The following is a 15507-nucleotide window of genomic DNA, read 5'->3' as shown; positions in this document are numbered from 1 at the left end:
GGCCGTTATTACGGCCAGAGGTGGTGGTTCTGGATACTGATTTCTCAGGATCTATCTACCCTAATTGCGTGAAAATGTAATCACATGTCAGTTCTAGTATAATATATTTGTCCAATGAATAGCCGTTTATCATCTGCATCTCTCCTTGGTGTAGCAATTTTAACGGCCAGTAGTGTATGAGGTTCATTGAAATGAAACCTGGTCAGCGCGTCTACCTTTGCCTTATCCGTAAGGTGGCACCACGTAACTGCCATCTACTGGTAGAGAGACTGGCGCGTGCGCACCGTTTGATGTTGCATAGCACCACTGTGGCCTCACGCCGAGGAGAAGGTCGTCACACGAATTATCGTCCACTGCCGAACATGCAGGCGAGTAAGCAGGAACAATGAGGAGTGATTCGACTTTCCGCCGCGGAGGGAGTGGAGGTTGTGAAATGTTACGGTGAGTACAGTCTGAGTCGTTCGAGTGCTGCAGAAGGGCGCAAACGACTCCTTGAGGGGTGCGAGTCGCTGGAAGGCGGTGCTGGTCCTGGACACGGTGATCGTGCGGTTGCGGAAGTGAGTGCTTCAGTCTGGGACGACCGCAGAATCACGGTGGACCACTTATCTTAGAAGAAAGATTAAGGAAAGGCAAACCTACGTTTCTAGCATTTGTAGACTTAGAGAAAGCTTTTGACAATGTTGACTGGAATACTCTCTTTCAAATTCTAAAGCTGGCAGGGGTAATATACAGGGACCGAGAGGCTACTGACAATTTGTACAGAAACCAGATGGCAATTACGAGAGTCAAGGGGCATGTAAAGAAAGCAGTGGTTGGGAAGGGAGTGAGACAGGATTGTAGCCTCTCCCCGATGTTACTCAATCTGTATATTGAGCAAGCAATAAAGGAAACAAAAGAAAAGTTCGCAGTAGGTATTAAAATCCATGGGGAAGAAATAAAAACTTTAAGGTTCGCCGAGGACATTGTAATTCTGTCAGAGACAGCAAAGGACTTGGAAGAGCAGTTGAACGGAATGGACAGTGTCTTCAAAGGAGGATATAAGATGAACATCAACAAAAGCAAAACGAGGATAATGGAATGTAGTCGAATTAAGTCGGGCGATGCTGAGGGAATTAGATTAGGAAATGAGACACTGAAAGTAGTAAAGGAGTTTTGCTATTTTGGGAGCAAAATAACTGATGATGGTCTAAGTAGAGAGGATATAAAATGTAGACTGGCTATGGCAAGGAAAGCATTTCTGAAGAAGAGAAACTTGTTAACATCGAGCATGCGTTTGTCAGGAAGTCGTTACCCAAACTATTTGTATGGAGTGTAGCAATGTATGGAAGTGAAGCATGGACGATAAATAGTTTGGACAAGAATAGAAGCTTTCTTGATGTGGTGAATAATGCTGAAGATTAGATGGGTAGATCACGTAACTAACGAGGAGGTATTGAATAGAATTGGGGAGAAGAGGAGTTTGTGGCACGACTTGACAGGAAGAAGGGACCAGTTGGTAGGACATGTTCTGAGGCATCAAGGGATCACCAATTTAGTATTGGAGGACAGCGTGGAGGGTAAAAATCGTAGAGGAAGACAAAGAGATGAATACACTAAGCAGATTCAGAAGGATGTAGGCTGCAGTAGGTACTGGGAGATGAAGAAGCTTGCACAGGATAGAGTAGCATGGAGAGCTGCATCAAACCAGTGTAAGGACTGAAGACCACAACAGCAACTCTGTACAGTACACGTTCCAAAAAACTTAACTTCCGTAATAGAGTAATTTGCCTGAAACAATCAGATGATTCAATAAGTCACAAAAGATCTCAATCGGTGATATACCATCTGAAGTTTTTATTATGTCCTCATTAACTGTAGAAGTAACTGACTCAGTGGAAGGGCCCTTTTGAAATGCAAAGTGTGCTAGGCTAAGTGTAGCATTGCTGAACAGGTGGGTCAGTAACCCTTGAGTACATAACCGTGTGAAAAACTTTTAGAAAATTATGTAATAGTGACGCTGGGCGCTAGGTGTTGTCACGGATGGGGTGAGCCAGTCTGTGCCGCCCGGTCTCGAGTTGGTGAGGTGTCGGACATTCGGCCGCGATGTGCTGCGAGGCGGGAGAAAGTGGCGCAGCCGTGTCGCCGTCCTTGGCCCGTGAGCAGAACAGCGAAACTCGGCGCGTTTCTCATCTGGGGCAGCCGCGGGCTCGCCTGGTTTCTGCTAGGGCTGTTGGCAGAATATCGAGGTCTCCATCTACCCATCATCGTTCCAGACAACAGGGACCTATTCCGGCTACATTTTTTCCATCGACATATTTTATATACATACACTACTGGCCATTAAAATTGCTTCACCAAGAAGAAATGCAGATGATAAACGGGTATTCATTGGACAAATATATTATACTAGAACTGACATGTGTTTACATTTTCACCCAATTTAGGTGCATAGATCCTGAGAAATCAGTACCCAGAACAACCACCTCTGGCCGTAATAAAGGCCTTAATACGACTGGGCATTGAGTCAAACAGAGCTTGGATGGCGTGTACAGGTACAGCTGCCCATGCAGCTTCAACATGATACCACAGTTCATCAAGAGTAGTGACTGACGTATTGTGACGAGCCAGTTGCACGGCCACCATTGACCAGACGTTTTCACTTGGTGAGAGATCTGGAGAATGTGCTGGCCAGGGCAGCAGTCGAACATTTTCTGTATCCAGAAAGGCCCATACAGGACCTGCAACATGCGGTCGTGCATTATCCTGCTGAAGTGTAGGATTTCGCAGGGATCTGAAATGTAACGTCCACTGCGTCAATGCGAGCAAGAGGTGACCGAGACGTGTAACCGATGGCACTCCATACCATCGCGCCGGGTGATACGCCAGTATGGCGATGACGAATCCATGCTTCCAATGTGCGTTCACCGCGATGTAGCCAAACACGGATGCGACCATCATGATGCTGTAAACAGAACGTGGATTCTCTGGAAAAAATGTTTTGCCATTCGTGCTCCCAGGTTGAGTACACCATCGCAGGTACTCCTGTCTACGGTGCAGTGTCCAGGGTAACCGCAGACGTGGTCTCCGAGTTGACAGTCCATGCTGATGCAGACGTCGTCGAACTGTTGGTGCAGATGGCTGTTGTCTTACAAACGTCCCCATCTGTTGACTCAGGGATCGAGACGTGGCTGCACGATCCGTTACAGCCATGCGGATAAGATGGCTGTTATCTCGACTGCTAGTGATACGAGGTCGTTGGGATACAGCACGGCGTTCCGTATTAGCCTCCTGAACCCACCGACTCCATATTCTGCTGACAGTCGTTGGATCTCGACCAACGCGAGCAGCAATGACGCGATACGATAAACCGCAATCGCGATAGGCTACAATCCGACCTTTATCAAAGTCGGAAACGTGATGGTACGCATTTCTCCTCCTTACACGAGGTATCACAGCATCGTTTCACCAGATAACGCCGGTATGAGAAAATCGGTTGGAAACTTTCCCCACGTCAGCACGTTGTAGGTGTCGCCACCATCACCAACCTTGTGTGAATGCTCTGAAAAGCTAATCATTTGCAGATCACAGCATCTTCTTCCTGTCGGTTAAATTTCGCGCCCGTAGCACGTCATCTTCGTGGTGTAGCAATTTTAATGGCCAGTAGTGTATGAGTCTGTTTGGAAATTTTCGAAAAATATTCGACGCTGTTCTTTTAAAATTGTGGTAGATCATACCTTTTACTCTAACCGTGAGAAGCAGTCTTACGACTTCTTGCGCTTTCATCACGTCCGGTCTTTCTCTCAGACTCTGTGTAAAGCAATTGGAGGTGCCACAAGAGAACAATTCCGATTGTACCGGGCTGTGCGGTAGCGTTCTGAATGTAATAACAAGATTTATCATGCGGAAATATATTTTGCCGCAACCGGTGTGCATCGACAGTCCTCATAAGCAATCGCTGTAAATGATGAACAAAACTCTCAATGACGAGACTGGTCTTTGCGGCTGGCGGAGACGTTTGAGGAGAACCAACAGAAACTTCAACGTTTGACCTCCCCACGCTATTCTGATACTACAACTGCAACGTCGCTGGCGTTGGCAGAAATGAAAAAAAAAAAAAAAACAAGCGTTCCACAGAAATCTCATATGTGACGAAACCGAACGACAAACCAATCGGACACCTTTTATCATGCCACTTACATGCAGTTACCAAAGTGGTTATCGCCAAGCGTTAACGTGCATCGTTTTCCTTTCAATTCTTGCTCTAAGGCCAATAACCAGGCAGCTAGCTTGTTGATTCACAGAATATCTAATAATAAATTAGTGCTCAAATATACGGCTCTAAAACCAGTACTACATTTACAGTCTGTAACCGGTTTTTTTCATAGATATATCGGTAATATGTAATATAAAGCTCGGAGTAGGTATTAAAATCCATGGAGAAGAAATAAAAACTTTGAGGTTCGCCGATGACATTGTAATTCTGTCAGAGACAGCAAAGGACTTGGAAGAGCAGTTGAACGGAATGGACAGTGTCTTGAAAGGAGGGTATAAGATGAACATCAACAAAAGCAAAACGAGTATAATGGAATGTAGTCGAGTTAACTCGGGTGATGCTGAGGGAATTAGATTAGGAAATGAGACACTCAAAGTGGTAAAGGAGTTTTGCTATTTGGGGAGCAAAATAACTGATGATGGTCTAAGTAGAGAGGATATAAAATGTAGACTGGCAATGGCAAGGAAAGCGTTTCTGAAGAAGAAAAATTTGTTTACATCGAGTATAGATTTAAATGTCAGGAAGTCGTTTCTGAAAGTATTTGTATGGAGTGTAGCCATGTATGGAAGTGAAACGTGGAATATAAATAGTTTAGACAAGAAGAGAATAGAGGCTTTCGAAATGTGGTGCTACAGAAGAATGCTGAAGATTAGATGGGTAGATCACATAACTAATGAGGAGGTATTGAATAGGATTGGGGAGAAGAGAAGTTTGTGACACAACTTGACTAGAAGAAGGGATCGGTTGGTAGGACATGTCCTGAGGCATCGAGGGATCACAAATTTAGCATTGGAGGGCAGTGTGGAGGGTAAAAATCGTAGAGGGAGACCAAGAGATGAATACACTAAGCAGATTCAGAAGGATGTAGGTTGCAGTAGGTACTGGGAGATGAAGAAGCTTGCACAGGATAGAGTAACATGGAGAGCTGCATCAAACCAGTCTCAGGACTGAAGACCACAACAACAAGAACACATGTATCGATATGTCGAGCATCGATAATGATACTTCTCTAAATGTTAATATATGTGGGTTCCAGATATTTTTAAAAATATCGACTTTCCTACTGTATATTCTCCAAAACTGGAAGGAACGCCACACTTAGCAATAGAAACATTTTATTAGGTCGATTTATTTCTTCAAGTCCAGTCAGTCATCACAAACGAATAGTCATCAGACTATAGATTTTGCTCCAGATTGACCAGATCCGTCAGCAAAAACGAAAATGACCTACTATTCCTGGACGATACACATCTTGCAAACAATAAATTCTAAAGTATAGCAACGGTACTACACACAGCAGCACAATTAAAGCGACAGTTTTTCTTTTAAGAAAAACCCCGTCATTTCCCACTACTGCGACAAATTTATAACCAAAGGTAGTGCTTCCTTTCGGGGGGACGTATCATATGCATTCCTGACATGTGGCAGGCCGGCTTTGGTGGCCGAGCGGTTCTAGGCGCTACAGTCTGGAACCGAGCGACCGCTGCGGTGGCAGGTTCGAATCCTGCCTCGGTCATGGATGTGTTTGATGTCCTCAGGTTAGTTAGGTTTAAGTAGTTCTAAGTTCTAGGGGACTGATGACCTTAGAAGTTAAGTCCCATAGTGCTCTGAGCCATTTTTGAACAAATGGGAGTCCTGCCGAGTGCTGCTACTGTTCTTGTTCTATCTTAATGATTTTCCGTTTCATTTCAATCAGAACGTAAAGCGTGTCTTGGTTTTCAGATGGTACTGTTCGAGCTAAGTTGTCGTGTAGGACAAACAAGCATCGCCAGAAACAAAACAGTAAATGATGTGCTTCTGAAAGTTACGACAGTGCAGGGTCCATGGATTGATGAGTTTGTCTCTATACCCCAACGTGTCCATCCACTCGACACAATTTGAAACGAGACTCGCCCGACAAGGCAACATGTTTCCAGTCATCAACAGTTTAATGTCGATGTTGACAGGACCAGTCGAAGCATAAAGCTTTGTATCATGCAGTCATCCAGGGTGCACGAATGGGCCTTCGGCTCTGAAAGCCCATATCGATGATGTTTCTTTGAATGGTGACACTTGTTGATGTTCCAAACTGAAACCTGCAGCAATTTGAGGAAGGGTTGCGCTTCTGTCTCGCTGAACGATTCTCTTGTCGTTGGTCTCGTTCTTGCAGGATCCGAGACTAGTTTGATGCAGCTCTCCATGCTACTCTATCCTGTGCAAGCTTCTTCATCTCCCAGTACCTACTGCAGCCTACATCCTTCTGTATCTGCTTAGTGTATTCATCTCTTGGTCTCCCTCTACGATTCTTACCCTCCGTGCTGCCCTTCAATACTAAATTGGTGATACCGTGATGCCTCAGAACATGTCCTACCAACCGATCCCTTCTTGTAGTCAAGTTGTGCCACAAACTCCTCATCTGGCCAATTCTATTCAATACCTCATTAGTTATGTGATCTACCCATCTAATCTTCAGCATTCTTCTGTAGGACCACATTTCGAAAGCTTCTATTCTCTTTTTGTCTAAACTATTTATCGTTCACGTTTCACTTCCATACATGGCTACACTCCATACAAATATTTTGAGAGGATTCCTGGTATTGACACTAAACTCGTGAAATGCTTGTAATGGAAGCGTCCCACTTCATCGCTGCCTCGGAAATGCTGTCTCTCCATCGGTCATGCGCCGACTATAACACCACATTGCAGCTCGTGTAAATTTGGATAATCTGCCATTGTATCCGACCCAGACACTTGTTGTCTTAACTAGGCGTTGCCGTATCTCTGTATTTGAATACGCATGCCTATACAACTTTCTTTGGCGCTTGAGTGTGTATAGTACACATATTTTGTTTATCATTCGTTGCATTTGTTCAGGGTGGACGTTCCTTGACATCCACTGAAGTTTATTGTCGATCCGTTCACTCAGTTTTTTTATTTATCTATTGTTATTACAGAGTGCAGCTAACCAGACGGAAGATGTCGAGCTACTGTGCTGGCGTACAGTGCTCTACATTGCACATCGTGCCCTCGGACCGTTAACTGTTTCTATTTTACTATTTTGTCACAGTTCAGTACACCTTCTTCCTGTTTTCATGTTTTATCTGTGCTCAGTTTTTGACGAGCTGTGCCGGCCGGTGCGGCCGTGTGGTTCTAGGCGCTTCAGTTTGAAACCGCGCGACCGCTACGGTCGCAGGTTCGGGTCCTGCCTCGGGCATGGATGTGTGTGATGTCCTTAGGTTAGTTAGGTTTAAGTAGTTCTAAGTTCTAGGGGACTGATGACCTCAGAGGTTGAGTCCCATAGTGCTCAGAGCCATTTTGACGAGCTGTGCCCTGGGTCATCTTACCAGTAAATCTGACACGGGGTGCGATGGGGAGGTTCTCCCGTAAGATGGGCTGTGGGGTCGACTTGGCTTCACATACTCTACATCTACATATATACTCAGCAATCCACCATACGGTGCGTGGCGGAGGGTACCTCGTACCACAACTAGCATCTTCTCTCCCCGTTCCACTCCCAAACAGAACGAAGGAAAAATGACTCTGTACGAGCCCCAATCTCTCTTATCTTTGTGGTTCAAAATGGTTCAAATGACTTTGAGCACAATGAGACTTATACATCTGAGGTAGTCAGTCCCCTAGAACTTAGAACTACTTAAACCTAACTAACCTAAGGACATCACATACATACATTCCCGAGGCAGGATTCGAACCTGCGACCGTAGCGTCGCGCGGTTCCGCAGTCGGCTATCTTTGTGGTCTTCCCGCGAAATTTGAATTGGCGGCAGTAAATTTGTACTGCAGTCAACCTCAAATGCTGGTTCTCTAAATTTCCTCAGCAGCGATTCACGAAAAGAACGCCTCGTTTCCTCCAGAGACTCCCACCCGAGTTCCTGAAGCACTTCCGTAACACTCGCGTGATGATCAAACCTACCAGTAACAAATGTAGCAGCCCGCCTCTGAATTGCTTCTATGTCCTCCCTCAATCCGACCTGATAGGGATCCCAAACGTTCGAGCAGTACTCAAGAATAGGTCGTATTAGTGTTTTATAAGCGGTCTCCTTTACAGATGAACCACATGTTCCCAAAATTCTAGCAATGAACCGAAGACGACTATCCGCCTTCCCCACAACTGCCATTACATGCTTGTCGCACTTCATATTGCTCTGCAGTGTTACGCCCAAATATTTAATCGGCGTGACTGTGTCAAGCCCTATACTGCTAATGGAGTATTCAAACATCACGGGATTGTTTTTCCTATTCATCTGCATTAATTTACATTTATGTGGGGTGTGTACTGTAAGACCTTCGGTACACACACCACCAGATTATACGACTTGTCGCTCTAACGAAGTAGGCGAGTGTCAGCAATATGTCTCGTGGTCTTATCGTGGTGTGTTTATCTTCTGCTGTTAGGTCAGACGATAGAAATGCCACTTGCACGCTTAGAGTAGCAGATTGACAGTGACCAACTTTAAACAGAACTTGATTAATTTTCACACACATTTATTAAAATAATAACAAGCATAAACATTACTTAACTTGATTCTGGATGCTATTTACAAGTGACAATCTGAAGTTCCTTTGGTCTTGGTACGTTAATCTTATTCTCACATATATCTGATACTTGACAAAGTGTCTATTCATTTATCTTCATGGCTATATAGAGGAATATGGTAATGTTATTAGGCGCAGACTGAAACTTGACTGGTACAGACAAATGCAGACTGGTACAGACAAATGCAGACTGGTACAGACTAATGCAGACTCATACAGACTAATGCAGACTCGTACAGACTAATGCAGACTGACTAATCGGAGGTCTGCACACTCGTTATAATACCTCACACGTTCAGGTATCACTGCGCGAGTGTGATCCACGAGGAGAAAAGGTTCTACATTAGCAGCAATCTCATTGGCTGCGTTACATATTAATACGCGGATCGGCGGAAGCAGAATTTGGTCCGTCTCTAAGGCAGCGCCATCTCGTAGTGTGGAGACGGACGAGCGCTGCGCCTGCGCTGTTGTGCTTAGCGGGGCGCGCTCTAGTGGGAAAGTTGTGTACGCGCTGACTACGCGGAACTATGTACACAACAATTTATCTATATTTAGAGTTAGTGGCCATTGTTTACACCAATCACAAATCCTGTCCAAGTCATCTTGTATCCTCCTGCAGTCACAGTACTCCTACATCGATCCGGAACTCGGACTGAGAATCGCCGAGGTCGGCCTCTTACAGTTTCCGAACACATACAGTACAGGGTCCACCACTGGCCGTTCGGTATCGAGCCGAATGCGGCAACAGTGAGTCTGGCAACAGCGTCTCAGTTCGCTAGAACCGTTCGGCGTCGCTTCCGGAAGGCTTACGGGATGACGCGAGGGCTCTCCTTGGAAAACGACACCGATCGGTGCGCTCGCCTACCCACCCGATCGGCCTACAGAACAGGGCCCGTGACGCCGGCGGCTACGCGCTCGGTGTGCGAGGCCCTGGCGCCAGACGAGCCACTCCCTCCTCTGGCGCCTTGACCCGACCCACGCGCCGGCGGCCGCTGCCAACTCGGTCGACGGCCTCCGCACGCGCCCTGACGTCACGCTGGCGGTCTCGAGGCCTCGGGCGGTCTGCTGCTGGTCCGGTCGCCCAACGCACCCCTCCCCTCCCCTCCCCTCACACAGCCAGCACTCGCGGCGGTCTCTCCGGCACTTCGCGGTAAGTGATCGTTCTACAGAAAAAATTGGTCTACTTTGCTTATTCTCATTCGCTTATGTCGTATGGTATTTTATTTTGGGGTAACTCTTTCCATTCTAAAAGGATGTTTTAGGCTCAGAAATCGGTGGTACGGGCGATAAGTGGTGTAAGTTCAAGAACCTCCTGTCGACCCCTGTTCACTAGTCTAGGTGTTTCAACTTTGGCCTCTCAATATATATATACATATATATATATATATATATATATATATATATATATATATATATATATATATATATATACTTTACTGTTGTTTCTTCTTATCAATATCAGCTTATTCTCAAGAATAAGCAGCTTTCACTCAGTTACACTCGGCAGAAATCCAGCCTGCGTTTGGATCGTACTTCCTTAACTCTTGTGCAGAAAGGTGTGCAGTATACTGCTGCATCCGTTTTCGATAAGCTACCACAACAATTCAAAAATCTTAGCAGTAATCCACACACTTCAAAATCGAAACTGAAGAGTTTCCTCATGGGCCACTCCTTCTACTCTGTTGAGGAGTTGCGAGGTGCCAGGCTGGAGAAGAGTTTCCACTCGACCCCCTCCTTAGCTACCACCTAATTAATTATGCGCACAAACGTAACGAAGGGAAATGATGGTGAACCCTGCTAGTTGGTAACATAAGGACTGAACACTCACAGTCATTTAATAAAAACCGTAATCTACTCAGAGAGAAAGAAGAAAAAGAGAACTTTATCATAATAAACAACACGAAATTCCGAGCGAGGTGGCGCAGTGGTTAGCACACTGGACTCGCATTCGGGAGGACGACGGTTCAATCCCGTCTCCGGCCATCCTGATTTAGGTTTTCCGTGATTTCCCTAAATCTTTTCAGGCAAATGCCGGGATGGTTCCCTTGAAAGGGCACGGCCGATTTCCTTCCCAATCCTTCCCTAACCCGAGCTTGCGCTCCGTCTCTAATGACCTCGTTGTCGACGGGACGTTAAACACTAACCACCACCACCAACAACACGAAATGAGATTCTGCATATATGTACGAAATGATATACGGCTTAAATATTACAATGAGATTTATTATACATCAGAACATAAAGGCACATGATTATCGACACAAACAGTAGGATAAAGGATACGGTATTCTGAACTATTATGCGAATAAGAGTAGGCTCGAGAACAAGGGCTCCTACTCTCTGTGATGCAATAGCTTGACGATAATGACTGGAGGTCCTAATCAATCAAATACACTCCTGGAAATTGAAATAAGAACACCGTGAATTCATTGTCCCAGTAAGGGGAAACTTTATTGACACATTCCTGGGGTCAGATACATCACATGATCACACTGACAGAACCACAGGCACATAGACACAGGCAACAGAGCATGCACAATGTCGGCACTAGTACAGTGTATATCCACCTTTCGCAGCAATGCAGGCTGCTATTCTCCCATGGAGACGATCGTAGAGATGCTGGATGTAGTCCTGTGGAACGGCTTGCCATGCCATTTCCACCTGGCGCCTCAGTTGGACCAGCGTTCGTGCTGGACGTGCAGACCGCGTGAGACGACGCTTCATCCAGTCCCAAACATGCTCAATGGGGGACAGATCCGGAGATCTTGCTGGCCAGGGTAGTTGACTTACACCTTCTAGAGCACGTTGGGTGGCACGGGATACATGCGGACGTGCATTGTCCTGTTGGAACAGCAAGTTCCCTTGCCGGTCTAGGAATGGTAGAACGATGGGTTCGATGGCGGTTTGGATGTACCGTTCACTATTCAGTGTCCCCTCGACGATCACCAGTGGTGTACGGCCAGTGTAGGAGATCGCTCCCCACACCATGATGCCCGGTGTTGGCCCTGTGTGCCTCGGTCGTATGCAGTCCTGATTGTGGCGCTCACCTGCACGGCGCCAAACACTCATACGACCATCATTGGCACCAAGGCAGAAGCGACTCTCATCGCTGATGACGACACGTCTCCATTCGTCCCTCCATTCACGCCTGTCTCGACACCACTGGAGGCGGGCTGCACGATGTTGGGGCGTGAGCGGAAGACGGCCTAACGGTGTGCGGGACCGTAGCCCAGCTTCATGGAGACGGTTGCGAATGGTCCTCGCCGATACCCCAGGAGCAACAGTGTCCCTAATTTGCTGGGAAGTGGCGGTGCGGTCCCCTACGGCATTGCGTAGGATCCTACGGTCTTGGCGTGCATCAGTGCGTCGCTGCGGTCCGGTCCCAGGTCGACGGGCACGTGCACCTTCCGCCAACCACTGGCGACAACATCGATGTACTGTGGAGACCTCACGCCCCACGTGTTGAGCAATTCGGCGGTACGTCCACCCGGCCTCCCGCATGCCCACTATACGCCCTCGCTCAAAGTCCGTCAACTGCACATACGGTTCACGTCCACGCTGTCGCGGCATGCTACCAGTGTTAAAGACTGCGATGGAGCTCCGTATGCCACGGCAAACTGGCTGACACTGACGGTGGCGGTGCACAAATGCTGCGCAGCTAGCGCCATTCGACGGCCAACACCGCGGTTCCTGGTGTGTCCGCTGTGCCGTGCGTGTGATCATTGCTTGTACAGCCCTCTCGCAGTGTCCGGAGCAAGTATGGTGGGTCTGACACACCGGTGTCAATGTGTTCTTTTTTCCATTTCCAGGAGTGTACTTTTATGTTGTAATTTCATGTACTGACATCTGTCATGACCTTGGAGATTTTCTCCTCACTTGGGTCCTACGGAACTTGACATGTAAATTAAAAATAAAAAATAATAAAATAAGTACCCAGACGAACTAAAAAAAAGAAAGTGAGTAAAAAATGCACATTTGAGGTAAGTTAGGCGACCAGAAGTCGCCACAGCGAATTCACTTCATGCCCTCGGAACGAAGAATTTGTGGATCGATGTTCATGTGAACTTCTGGTAATCTTTTGTTGTCAAGAATAGATCTCTAAAGTTTCCGACACGTGCTTTTATACACTCTATATTTATCAGCACAGTGCTTTTCGGCAGTGTGCACCTATTGATGACTTTAAAAATTATTGAAAAAATATAACTTTGTTAAATCACTTTAAATTATGAAAGTCAAAAAAGTTAAAAAAAAAGCCATTATGAGCCGCACTTTAGAAAGTTGGTTAGTCGAGTTATTCTGGGTACACGCTTTGTTGAAATGAATGTGGTGGCTTCATTGCCAGACTGGGATCATTCTATATCTGTCAGTGTCTCCACGGCGATTCTAAAGTTAATAACCTATTGCAGTAAACATCTCCCTCCGTCATCACAATACATCGCCGTCACACGTTTTGCTCTGAACACCTCAACCGCACACAGCTCTATCCGATGCACACTTGCTCACTCGCTGCTGGAAGCCGACTGTAATTGCTCCACTCTTTCGACAACAGATAATGTCTTTGGCCTGTCTACTGCAGTTTACTTTAAAATCATAACAAGAATTTTCACATATTTTTTTTATTATGTGGTACACATTCAAATATTCTGAACCTTCTTCTCTTAGAAACCCACAGTCTTATTTCATTTCTGTGCAGCACATCTACATCTACATGGATACTCTGCAAATCACAATTAAGTGCCCGGCAGAGGATTCACCGAACCACATTCGCAATAATCCTCTATTAGTCCACTCTCGACGCCCAAGTCGCCGAGTGGCGTCAAATCGAAAGACTTGCACACGGCGAACGGTCTACCCGACAGCAGGCCCTAGTCACACGACATTTACATTTTTAGTTCACTCTCGAACAGCGCGCTGAAAATACACCTATATCTTTCCCTACGAGCTCTGATTTCCCAGATTTTAGTATGACGATCTTTTATGTAGGTCGCATCAACAAAATATTTTCGCATTCGGTGGAGAAACTTTGTTCCTCCTTTAGTCTTTCCCTCACATACACATTTCGCAATCTGTCTCGTCTTGTTACACTCAACCTGCTCCTCCGGAACTTCATTTCACTAGCCTGTATTCTACTTTTGTCGCTTTTGTGCATTACCCATGTCTCACTTCCGTATGCCAATATGGGGACAAAGTAGGTTCGGTATAGAATTCCCTTGGATTTCTGTGGCACCTCCTTGCTCCAAATAAGCCCCCTAATGCATTTGTAGAACTGCCCTGCTTTTCTGCACCTTTCACTTATTTCCATTGACAGGATAGAAAAATCAAGACTGCAGTGGTATGGACACATGAAGAGAATGGATGAGGGAAGAATTCCAAAGAGGATGTTTGATCTGCAACTGGAGGGGAAGAGGCCCAGAGGAAGACCAAGAGATAGATGGGTAAAGGGAGTGAAGGAATGTGTGGCGAGAAGAGGAGAGAACTGGACGAAGGTGGAAGAGGGGGAATGGTGGAAAGACAGAACACGATGGAGAGGCTTGTGTTCCCGACAGACCCAGCCAGTGGCTGGAAACTGTCCAAGATGATGATGATGATGATGATGAGGAGGAGGAGGAGGAGGAGGAGGAGGAGAAACTTTGTGATGAAAATTCCTTGACAAAATCCTGCCGCAACGAATAACGCCTTTGCTCTAATGATGTCTACCCCAACTCCTGTACAATTTCATTGATACTCTCTCCCCTACTTCACGATAATACGAAACGCGCTGCCGTTCTTTTAACTTCCTCGATGTACTCCGTCAAACCTATCTGGTAAGGATCCCACATCGCGCAGCAGTATTCTAAAAGAGGAGGAAAAAGTATAGTGTAGGCAGCTCTGTCTGGCTTGCTGCATTTCCTAAGTGTTCTACCAATTAATCGCAGCCTTTGGTTCGCTTACCCCACAACATTTTCTGTGTGTTATTTTCGATTTAAGTTGTTCGTCATTGTAATCCCTAGGTATGCAGTTGAATTTACAACCTTTACATTTGATTCATTTTTCCTGTTACCGAAGTTTAACGGATTCATTTTAGTACTCATACGGATGGCCTCACACTTTTCATTATTTAGGGTCAGTTGTCAATTTATGCACCATACGGATTTTGATGACTTCACTAGGCAGTAAACGACAGCGGCATCTGCAAACAACCTAAGGCGGCTGCTCAGATTGTCTCCTAAATCGTTTCTATACATTTCCGTCAATTACTACGAACTGTGACCTCTGACAAGATATCACAAATCCAGTCGCATAACTGAGACGATATTCTGTAAACACGCAATTTGATTACAAAGCACTTGTGAGGTACAGTGTCAAAAGCCTTCTGGAAATCTATAAATACTGATCAATAGGATATCGCTTGTCGATAGCACTCAACACTTCGTGTGAGTTTCACAAGAAAAATGCTTTCTAAATCCGTGTTGACTGTGTGTGAATAGACCTTTCTTTTCGAGATAATTAATAATGTTCGAACACAAAAAATGTTTCAAAATCCTGATGCACATCGACGTTATTGATATAGGCCTGTAATGTCGTGGATTAGTCCTATTGCCTTTCTTAACTATTGGTGTGACCCTTGTAACTTTCCAGTCTTTGTGTACAAAGTCAGTCATTAGACATCCACCATCTTATTAAGCAGTCACAGTCTGCGCAAACATTAAAACTAGTGCCAACTACTTGCTGTGTTATGCGAA

The 15507-nt window shown here is 45.7% G+C and overlaps 1 protein-coding gene across 1 annotated transcript in view; it reads left to right on the top strand.

Annotated features, from left to right (window-relative positions):
• Positions 1 to 9910: 9910 nt before the first annotated feature.
• The window catches only part of LOC124718885 (aminopeptidase Ey-like), a 209084-nt gene continuing 203487 nt past the window's right edge, over positions 9911 to 15507 (top strand). The window contains exon 1 of the mRNA XM_047244525.1: positions 9911 to 9935. The gene's annotated coding sequence lies outside the window, so the exon portion shown is untranslated. The remainder of the gene's footprint in view (positions 9936 to 15507) is intronic.

The sequence above is a fragment of the Schistocerca piceifrons genome, chromosome 10 (genome assembly GCF_021461385.2).
Source record: "Schistocerca piceifrons isolate TAMUIC-IGC-003096 chromosome 10, iqSchPice1.1, whole genome shotgun sequence".
NCBI lineage: Eukaryota > Metazoa > Arthropoda > Insecta > Orthoptera > Acrididae > Schistocerca > Schistocerca piceifrons.
This window is presented reverse-complemented; position numbering and strand designations above follow the sequence as displayed.